The sequence below is a fragment of the Chiroxiphia lanceolata genome, chromosome Z (assembly GCF_009829145.1).
Source record: "Chiroxiphia lanceolata isolate bChiLan1 chromosome Z, bChiLan1.pri, whole genome shotgun sequence".
NCBI classification, from domain to species: domain Eukaryota; kingdom Metazoa; phylum Chordata; class Aves; order Passeriformes; family Pipridae; genus Chiroxiphia; species Chiroxiphia lanceolata.
In genome coordinates, this window is record NC_045671.1 from 38,210,979 (window position 1) to 38,223,035 (window position 12,057).

The window sequence follows — 12,057 nt, forward strand, 5'->3', positions numbered from 1 at the left end:
GAGGGAACAGTTGTCAACTCTTTTCATAAGTGTCGAAACAAAATTAATTATTTCTGTTACTACAGCCATTATCTACACTCTACAGCAGCCAGTCACAATAGTCAAGAAGGCCAAATGTCTGAGTAGGAAAGAACTTGAAATGGACATTACTGTCCTCCTTTCCTCACAGAAGGTCCACTGGGTCCTTTTAAGACCTGTGTAGGAGACTTTGCTGAGAAGCATGATGGCTAAAGGAGTCAAGAGGTAAACTGTGGCAACTATGGGTACAACTTCTGTTATCCTGTTCTTCTATCCAGAAACTACATAAAAAGGCCTCCTCTCTTTTATGGTTTACAACTGACACCATGTTGTAGGAACACCAGAAGTAATCTCTTATGTCAAGAACATGGTATTAATCATTTATCTTTTCTATTCTTCTATTGGAGGCACCAAATTCATTCTTGTAATAACGCTCACGTGAAAATCTGATGCTCCATGTTTTGATTAATCTGCAAATGCTGAACTGAGGTTGCTCTTTGTATCCTTTACAACTACATCTGAGGCAAGAGATTCTCCAGAAGTTCTTTTGCTGTCAAAACACATATAACATATATTACACATATATAACATATATAACCACAATGGAAATCTGACTCATTTGATAGATTTGGTTTTGTTATCAACTTCCTGGATGCTATCTACTTTATTTATGAGGCATCAATTTTTTTCCATGGTCTCATCATCATTAAAAACACCTGTTTTTCTCATTCCCATTTATCTGTCAGTGGCATTGCTCCTGTGTTTCCCTTTAGATTCATAAAGAGCCGGGTGCTACAGTGTGCCCTCATTTTGTGATCAAGGACACCAGCTTCCTATGAGGCAAATAGGTTTTCACAAGCTGTAAACAGATTACACCTTCAGAGTGACTGATAAATGTCAGGAAGAAGAAAGGTCAGGTGTCTGGTACTGCAAGGTTGCTCTAATGAGCTCTGTTAACAGAGAAAATCAGAGATCAGGAATTCATCATTGTCTTCTAGAAATAGTGTGTGAAAAGCAGAATTAAAATAGGAAAGGGCTTAACACGTTTTGTATTAGGATTTTCACAGAAAATCCAGACAGATGCTGTCAGTGTATTGTCTGATTTCTAGGATTACTGAAAAGGGGAAGAGGATCACAGGCCACAGTTCCAAGTTCCTTGTTCCCAGATCTGATAGACCAAGAGCAGTTCATAACTCATGGTCTAAGGCTAGAGGAAGAAAGCACAGGGCTGTACTAGGCTGCAGCTCTGGCCCTGGTCTATGTGATCAGGCAGTGCACTGAATCCTAGCTGCCTGAGACAGAGCTCAGATGCTGGAAAGTGGTCAAGGCAGAAAGATCCTCTAGCAACCAAAAATAGGAAGGTATGGGATAGGAAACCAAGCCAGATGAAGAAATACACAGGAAATAAACTGGGTGAAAGGGAGATAAAAACAATATACTATAGAAATAAAAGAACAAATTTCAAAATAAAAGAGTTACACAGCATTGACTCTAGATAGCGCACCTGTAATTCCAGAGTGGAGAAATCCCAGTGGAGTCACCAAGGGCACACACTGGTCCGTGGAAGATTTCTGTCACCTCTGTCATTTCCTCAGGATGCCCCTACCTTGTCGAGAACCAATAAATGTAGTTCAGACTGTAAGGAACTGTGACTTACATGCCGCAACTCTCTAAAATATTTCATAAACGTAATTGATGCAGCAGATATAAAAGACACACCCATGTAGATAAAATTGCATGAGAAAAGTGTTTATTTTACCAGTTTCACACTGGGGTGAAGGGGAAAGAACTGCTTAAAAAATCTGGAGCTATGACCACACCAGAATGCTCAGCAGTAAATTATGTTAGCGTTTCCTTGGAAGCAAAACACTTGGTTCAGGCATGATCACAGCATCTGACCTCTCTGTTAACAACAAAAATGAAAGTGTGAAGTGTGGATGTGGCTTGCACACTGTAGAATGCCTGGTCTAAAGTTTAACTACCCATAGCCCAGCTGACCTGAAATTCTGGAACTGAAGTTAATGTATGCATGTGTGGAGCCACCACGTATCTCTGCACAAGAATGCATAGGGTCATCTTTCTTGTAGCACTGACAAGAACATTTACATTTTTTCCCAGGTTCTGTAGTTATGATCTGAAATGTCAGAATCGGTAACTTCAATTTAAAAAGGCTCTACCCTCTTATGAAAATATATGAGGTATTTAATGTAATACTCCCTCTGTTTTATTTTACAAAAGTCAGTATGTTTTTGTTGCCCTACACAGAAGACAAAGATTTTAATGTATGTTCTTCCTTTTCAGGCCAATACTGTCCAAACACAGTGGCTTTAAGAACTGGTGTCCTGGCTCTGGCCCAGATCAGAAGGAGAGGGTGTGACCAAGCCACATTACTCTTTCCAGTAGATTGTTGTTTCCACTAAATTTCTGTTACCAGTAAATTATTCTTATTTCAACCCATGATTTTCACCCTTTTGTGCCTTCAAGTCTCAACTTCATCCCTAGATCAGGAAGGGGGAAGGGGACTTGGGGGGGAGCAAGTGAGTGTCTTCTGGCTTGGGACAGTCTTCTTGGGGGCACTGAATTAGGGAGTACTATCCCTAAACCACAACAGCTGGTTATTTTACACATTGAGCAAATGAATGAACTAATACCAGTGACTGCAGAGAAAATGAAATAAATAGAAATTTATGGCTAGCCAGTCTTGTCCTGCTTGGTCTCCTCTCCATGAAATAGTTGACATTGTGGTAGATTATCATTTTATAGGGAAACTGTTGATGAAAGTCTTTTCTCTTGCACAGAAGTTTCAGGGCCAAATGGAACCAGTAGTTTAAGCAAAAGTTTTAAGACCAAGGACTCTAGAAGGGCACTACGATTATTCTTCTACAGAGCATTGTTTTCCTGTGTTCCTACATAAGACCAAATTCCAGCATCATCATCTTTGTGTTTACCTGCCAAAGAGGGGGTAAAAAAAGCCTCACTACATCAATCTCACCCCTTTGCTTGCTTGGTAGTCCTGATTTAAAGTCGTGTCTCTGTTCCCTAATCCTACTGCACTTGGGAGGGAGGAAGTGAATCTCAGTGAGGAGTGTGTAGAACTGAGGTTCCCTTCTCCAACCTCAGAAGCAGCACACGAGCATAAACAAAGTGAATAGCTCACTGAAGGAGTTTACCTTCTCCTGAGTTACATTCTCCTGACCGGTGAACGCAGTGTGAGCAGTGAATGCAGTGTGACCTGGTGAGCACAAAGACTAGCTATATAGCATTACTGTGTGCAAGCACAATAACTCCTTAAATTCCTTCATATTCCTAGGAGAGGTCATTTGGGAAGTACTGTTTTAAGTGATGTTTCTTTATTTTCTGTACCATTGCAAAACTAAGCCTTTTCATTATTAAAACTCTGTGGGTGTTCATGGCTGTACAGACACCTAGCACAAAGTGGTTCCCGCCACAAAGAACTGCCCTATGGCTCATGCTGAAGATAGTGGGACCACTTCTGCAGTCTTTCTGGTGAAGAAACCACTAGCAGTGGTTTTTAGATAAACAAGTCTCAGAAACAAAGATCATTACTCATGGATGTTGCTGTGATACTAGGATCGCATGGACCCTAGTCATTCATGGGAGTGCAATCCCTGAATGTACACTGGAGTTTCCTTCTGCAGCCCACAGGTAAACACAATTCCAGCACTCACACCACAATATTTATTAAAACGCACCAATTTAATAGTATGTTCATTTGCTGAACCCTGAACAGTACCCAATGCTGAAGTAGCGTAGCTGCACCATATAATGTGGGTCATACTACTGATTTGGAGTTAAAGATTAGAGTGAACATCCATCCTATTTCTCTTCTTTCTACCAGGGTAAAGCTGTAGCTACACACCCACCCACTCCTTCCCCACCTTCCCCCTCCCCATTACAGTGGTGCTGCTGGGTAAGTGCACAACCATAATTCTGGGTTCGAATTGTTTTGTGGTCCCAGAAGAATGACACCTATGTAAGGCAGACTAAATGATAACTTCTAATAGTCTAATAAAATGATAATACTTCCTAATGCTTAGAGTCTACTTCCAGTCCAGCATTTAGGAGAAATTCCTATGGAGTTTAGTAGGGAAGGACAAGCTTTCTATAGAATGCTTAGAACAACCCAGAGAGCACTGCAACAGAGATGTAATTCTCCTTTCATAGCTATTAGATGCTAAATTTCTATGGAATCTTACTGATTTTTTCCTTGTTCAATTCAATAAGACTTTTCCATAGGAAAAACCTGCGCTTTTACTGCAGCCTACACAGATACAAGGCAGAGTAAATCTGTATTGTTTAACAGGAAGTAAAATTGCTACTGTTCTGTTACATACAAGGTGGGAGGTCTCTGCTGCATAAATTCCAAGCCTTGATACTCAACAAAAATCAGTTCATACTAAACACAGCTGGTTTCAAAGAAATATCATTATAAGTTAGGCTTAACTAACAGCGACCTAAAAGTACTCCATGGTATTCACAGAGGTCTCTCTGATAACTGTCAGCCTTGATTAGTAAAAAAAAAAAAAAAAGACAACTCTGAAAAAAACAGTGTGAAGTTACTGTACAAACACATAGGAGAGCCATGCTCATTTTAAGCTCCATTAGCAACACAAAGGAATAGAAGCTGATACTCCACTTGACACTAGCAGCAGTGCCAAGGCTTCCTCACATCAGAGGGTCCGGGGCTCCTGCCAGAGGGCCTGCCAGCAGGAAAACTGGTAGTGACGTTGTGAGAACAAGAAGAGCAAATAAATATTAAAAGCAGATACCAGGCCAAAAAAGCACATGGGGCTGTCCTTGTTCTTTGTGCAGCAAGAACTCTGAGACCAATATGCATTTCTTCTGTGTCGTGGAAATATAATTTAGTCACTCTCCATCCAGATACAACTGTTGCAATTACTGTGAGCAGTAATTATGTGGCAGAATCTTTGTCTGCGGGACAGAGTCCTATGATTGCAAATTCATAATTTATAGGCAAGACACTTGAAGAGAGAGAAAAAATTGGTCTCAGAAAAATTTCTCAGCAGCACTGATCCTTACAGATGGTTTTGCCAGCCAAAGACTGACAGATCTATATACGCCTTAAGAAGACTTCCCTCTTTGTCCTATCTTCTCATCTCAGGACACTCCACACATGCTAAGGTTTGTTTGCAGCCTTGCTTGCGAACAAAGGTGAGGAAGTGTGTGCTCCAGAGCCTCTGAGTAAGGTCGATGTCAACCACAGATTCTTATATACAATACAGGTCCCAAACAGCTTTCCAAAATGGTCCAAAGATGAGCGATGACTGGCAATCTGATTTACTATATATGTAAGATAAATGTAATGAAAAGATGGTACATCAGTATTTCAGCACCTCCCAGCCTGGTAGGTGCTTCTAAACTGAATTTTAAACAGAACGGCATCCTTTCTTTTCCTATTGGCACATTGGAGGAAAAAACCCTTAGGATCCCATTGCTGTGTTTAGTTTTGTCTCCTCTCGAATTCAGTCCCTGGTTCTCATTTGTTTCTTCTCTGTTTCTTGGTTTGATTTTGGGTTTGGTTTGTTTGTGTTTTGTACAAACTAGTCATACAGAGAGAAATTGCTTTGTTTGTCTCTTGCTGTAGGCATGCTGCCTTTCTTTACTAAATTTGTATTTTGACTATCAATATTATTGATGGTCCCAGAGGTTTTTGTGCATGGAGTTCAGGGTATCTCACAACAGCAGATATCTCTATATCTCTTTTTCAAGTTCTATGTAAGAAGAAAGATGTGGAAAAAGATCATTTTCATATCATACAAAAAACAGATATTGCAAAATACATAATCAATATAATAAAAAATATAATTATGCCTGGTATAGAGTTAAAATAGTGTAAACATGAGTGTGCAATGGAAATTAACATCATATCTCAGCAAAGAAACAGCAAATGTGATTCCCATAGTGCAGACATTAGGAAAATGGTGGGATGAAGCCTAAAATCATGAAATGAAGATCTCTTCAAGGGGAAACAGGGAGCACATCTGCAGTGCAGGCTAATCCTTGGCTCATCTAGCTAGTATCTCACAATGCTCATTTAAACCCTGAAGAGGGAAAGAACTGGTCACTCTTCCTTGTACCAGAAGCTTCTCTCCAGCAGACACAGAGTGGTTATTCCAGGGTTTTGGCAGGCAGTTCCAGCACAGAGCCATGCAGTATTCATCTGGCCTTCTGACAAAAGACTTTAATTCTTCCTGTAGAGGGGTGATTAGCACTGCTCCTTCGGTTAATGTTACTGCAAATCTTTAACCTTTCTCACACAGAAAATGTAGAAAATTGCCTCTCCAAGCACCTATTCACCAGCCCAAGGTGCTGCAATTCCTGAAGTGAAATGCTGCTGCCAGAGTGTCCTGTAATGGCCATGAAAAGCTACTTCGGTAGCTTTAAGCAAAAGTAATTGTTCCGGCTTCATCTATATAAAACAGAAAATGGTGCAGGCCCAATTCTGATCTCAGGTACATTTTTTTAAATCTGAAGGAACACTTCAATAGCTGTAAAAGGAATGTAAACTGCAAGTGGTCAGTAGCCTGAACAGGGTTTTTACTGGGACTTCACACTAAGTCAATAAAGCTAACACAACAGTACTTTATTTCATTTAGGAGAAATGTTAGTGGCCACAAACATTTATTTTTCATGCTTACAAATATTTCAGTAACAATACGCTTGAATAAAATACAAGCAAAAACAAGAAAAGGTTTCTTAGAAATCTTATTTCTGCTTTTGTGATAATTTTGTATTGAACCCTATTTAAAAAAAAAGAAAGAAAGAAAGAAAGAAAGAAAAATCTCTCCTTTGTTGCCATAGCAATAGATTCCCAGGGTGAAATTATACCATACTGCTTTTCTTCTAGGTTTCTGCTATGTGCAATCACCACCCACTCTCGTTCATTGCAGTCAATAATCAGCAAAATCTCCCCACCCCCAGCCTCTATTAATCTGCATGTTTTGGGGTGGAGGATGTAATAGTTATTGTTTTGACATGTGTAGAGAAGCCAAGTGAACTCCCAGTGTGCTGAGGAAGCACAGGGTGTGCTACCTGAAATGTTTCCAGTCAGGTCCCCTCTGACAATGCCTGTGAGCACCCGTCCCTCTGCAGTCCCCATCTCTTCTGCATATGCACTAACTGCTGGTGTCAGCTCTACAGCACTGCGCTGTGTCTGTTTGGAGGGGTGGGAACAAGAACCTACGCTAGCCTGGCACTGCCAAAGCAATGTCAAATTTGAAGTAGAACCCTGATTTTCTTAGGTAAAGTACTATTGCATTAACTCAGTGTGTCACTTCTCCCTTGCACCACAGCAACTTCAAAATTGACACCTCCATAGCAGATCAGCAGGCCAAGCAGAGCTTGCAGAACACACATCACGGTCTGAACACTGGAACACAATGTAATCTAATTTAACAGGCTTGTACCAGGGGAGAAAAAAATAAATCCTGGCTTCCATGCAATTATTCTGAAACAGTGTTCAGTTATCACTCTCACACTGAGTATCTGGCCCCGCATTTGGCTGTATGGCTATTTCTCCAAGGTTGGATTCACACATGGTTTTTTAAACAGTAAATTCCCAAGTCATAGTAAGAGGTAAAGTTGAAGAATTAATTCATATTAAATACTGATCTTGTTTAAGTTACCCTGATTCCATTACTTTTGGGGGACCAAACCAATTTATCATGTTGATTCACATCAGCTGAAGAACTAGCCCTGGATAACTTTCTGACATTTAATATTACAGAATAGTTTTCACTTCATTTGGAATAGAGGTTAATGTTCTCTAGTGTTTCTTAATGTTCTCACTACTCATAAAAAGCAATGCAGCTGCAGACTTAGCAAGAGCATTGAAGGGACATGAGTTTCCTCCGTCCTCCTCCTCCAATTCCAGTCCTTTTCCATTACCATTGCTTTTGCTCCAGAGTCAGAGGTCCTGGCTGTATAGCTGAGACACCAACCCACCCACCTCCCTCACTTGGATTCAGGACTGCCTCTCCCCTTGAGCAATATTCACCAGATTTTAATAGTAATTTTGTATATTTAATCTGAATTTCCTGGTATGTCTTTGTTGTTTCTTTCATGTATCCTGACTATATTTTTCTCTCATTGGACAGCTTCTAAAATACTTTTGTTTTGTAAATATTGATGTGTACTGTTAAAAAAAAAGGTGCTTTAAAAGTGTTTTGCATAGTATTATGCATTAGATCTTTGCAACAGCATGATAGCTGAAGGTCAAAAAGAAAAAAAGAACTGCATGGCAGAACTCTCTCTTTGCTTGTTGGTCAAATTAGTTGCTAAATACGGTTTCAGGTATAAGATACATCATTGTTAATGCATGTCTTTGTTAATTCAGGAATAAGATATTTTTAGTGCTTATTTCCCATTTAGTAATTCTCTGTGGATACAACGGTCTCTATTTAAGCAATATGCATATAAATAAAGTATAATTTTTGTAATGTAATTAGGAATGAAACATGTCTGAGAATACTAGAATAACATTCGGTATTTTAATGGTGGGCCCATGCTACTCCCTATGTCTTGACGTCACGAGTCTGGATTTGAAAAAGAGTCTCTTTATTTAAACACATAAGTAAGAATTTCACCCATCATCCATCAGGATGTTGCATGCTTATATGCTAACCCAGCAGAGTGATTGCAAACTCTCCAGCCTGTAAGCAGTAGTTTACTCCACCAGACTAGGAGTTCACAATGCTGTGTCTAGCAGCTAGAACTCCAGATCTGCTTTGGTGAATCTCAGCTACAGATTCCTGAAAGAAGTTTTCATCCTAATGGGGGACTGTGACAATCGCTAATAAACAATATACTGTTTTTTGCAATACAGCAGTAGCCCCACTTGTCACGCTTGTTCTATTTATAGCTGACAAGCCTCTAGGGTATTTGGAGAAGGAAGGTCCTTGACTCAGGATGTAAAATCCTACTGGGACCATTGAGTGTGTAGGTATATGAACCCTGCTTTTCCTTTGAAAATTGCACAGAAAGAAAATAATCACTAGTACATATAACAAATAACCCATCATCCTAGAAGCTGAATTCATTAAGACACTTGTTCAGCTTTATCTGTGATACAACAATAAATCAATTTAAGAGATAGAGCAGTAATTAAGAGATGCTGCGAAGGATTAATTAAGCTGAGAAAAATGGCTTCTGACCTCCTTTTAACACACCTTGAATCACATGACATGGGAAGTGCTCACTACTGGTCCTCAACACCACAGGTGCACTCTGTCTTACTTCGGAAATTATTGTTTTGCCCAAGAGTCTGGCCTCCACCATTTTTACTCCCAGCTTACCCCTAGCAAAGAGGCGCTATCAGATAAACTGTCATGACCCTCTGATCCTAGGCAGGTTGTTGTAGCCATCCATAGCAAGGTCAAACTTGGTTAGGTTGTGTTACCTTGAGCTAACAATGCAGCTAAGGAAAATAAAGTGGGTGGGGAGGGCCAGGGAAACAAAATTCAGGAGGTGATGGCTCAGCATCACAGCCAGTACTCTTAATGCCACATAAACTTAGAGATCAACCTCAGAAATTGGAATTTCATTAGGACAGATATTTTTCTATACCGTAGGTAACTTAACTGACTGGAATACAGTACTTCAACAATATGCAGTATATCAGCTCACCAAGATTATGTGTCATTTACATAACAGAAGCCTCTTGTATTTTTTTTTCCATATCCTTTTTCTTGATGAATCCACCAGTTTACAAAAGTTTTGTTGTGCTTCTGCCTAGCTCTCTGCATGGCACGCATGCGCGCACACACACACACACAAAAGCACTCTGCAGTGTCAGAGTATGTCATGGGCAGTACCTTGGCAAAGGAATCACACACAAAGGAAACTGAGTGCAAACTTTCAATTTCTCTCATCAGAAATTAGAGCACAATTGTTTCATTGCCTACTGTAAGCAAGACAGGCAGATGGAATGTATGGGCATAAGGCATGCCAAACATGATTATCTCCCTAACATCTAGATGACAATTCCATGCAACTCCTGTTTGTTGTACATTCATGCTTAGAGTTGTTTTGTTTTCAGAAATGCCCAAACACACTGAGCAAATGCTGCAAAACAGTTAAACATACACCTTTTTTTGTATGACAATTATTTCACACATAGGCATTTCATGAATAGATGGAGAATGCTACTCTTTTAATACTCCACCTATAAGTAGTCAGGGTGCCAAGCAGCTGATACATTCAGCACATTTCATGATTTTTAAACTGCTGCCCTTGGTTCCCCACTATATTGAGGAACCTGGATCATATACTCCAACAAAAGAAATCTCCCAGACTTTTACTTTTAAATATCACCTGCTATATCTGTTCTGTCAAGTCTTGCATTATGAGCTATTCTCCAACAAAAATTGTGACAGGTACATGCAAGCACCAGTGTGAAGACAGAGTTTTGGATTAGTGTACAGATTTTGAGATTCTCTTGGCAAATGTTCTTTCAAAATAGAAGACATAATAATGCTAGCTGTAGTAACAAGGTATTTAATGTGGACTCCACAGCAGTATATCTGTCATGCCATACCTACTGAGACAAGAAAAATCTGGGGCAGCATTAAAAGCATTAATTTAATTAAAAGCATTAATGGTTTTACATCCAGATTTTCACAGTGCATCCTCAAAGGAAAGAAACATCATCATGTAGGTGTCTTGGCTCATAAGCTAACAGAGGCACTCTTAGAGTCTAACTGGAATAAGAAGTTAAGTGTTAAGATAACATCTTTTTTCAGTCATCATCACTTATTTCAAGTCCGATACTGTGCAAGTCAGACAGATCCTAGAGACATTCTGCATGTACACTTTAGTCACGTTTAGCTGACATGAAAAGAAAAAATACTTTCTACCATTAAATACTATCCTTGGCTTTGGAGTTAAACCTCATGTGCAGCCTGCACTTCCAATGCCTTATCTGTAAAATGATTGCGTTAAATACTACTCAGCATTTGTTTCTCAGGATAGGGTTATAACAACCATATTAGCATACTATGCCAAAGGAATTTGAACCCACAGGTGGCTTTGGTAGGCAGTGAGCCAAGGCCAAGTGTCAGCAAGCACATTTCCCTTCTAACAGCTAACATCAGCAGGAAAGTGGTGAGAGAAGTTTGAATGATTACAGCACCAAAAGATACTGCCACAGGCACTATCCTACCAACCTATCTCTGCCCTCCACGTGGCTTTCTCTAAAGCTGGTTCTAGTCTCTGATGAGAGCATTGAGTATCTATGCAGTATCTACTAGCATAATTACTTAATACCTCACTGTTACAGAGATGTAGCAAAGGATAATTAAAGAAAACAATGTTGGCAAAGCATTGGGGAGCATTGAGTGAAAGTCATTAAATATATTTAATTAGCCTTCTTTTTTCTTCTGTATATATATACTTTGACATTTTTATTTGCCTTGTGATTGGGATTGTAGAGCCTTCCTTAGAAAAATAAAAAAAAATTAAATTGGCTTAAAGACAGGACAGCAAGTGCCACCTCATGCTGTCATCCATTACCCCTGGATACCTACTGATCTGAGTAAATATGGGGTTTTTGTATCATATATTACTGATAGGTCTGATGAACTTCTAAATTTCAAAGCTGAGTGGCAGGAAATCCAATGCATATTGCACAAAAGCTTATTGTTTTATTGTAGCAAATGTTATAAAATATTATTATTATACATACATATCACAATACTGAGATGTCAATCAAGTTATAGTGCAATATACTGAACAAATATGTCCTTCAATTTCCCTGTAAAATTCTTGAAGTAGCGTGGGAATTATAAAGGATTTCCAGCAAGAACTTTCCTGATTTCTTTCTAATGTGGATGTAGAATATACTTTGGTTTGACTGAAGAAAATTTACCAAACATTCAGTTACATATTTGGTTGGCTTTGTTTTTGTAGGAAATCAAACTTTTTGAGCTCAAAATTAAAAAGCCAAAAAACCAAAGAACTTACTCATGCTACTTCAAAACATATATTTTTGCCCCATGGGAT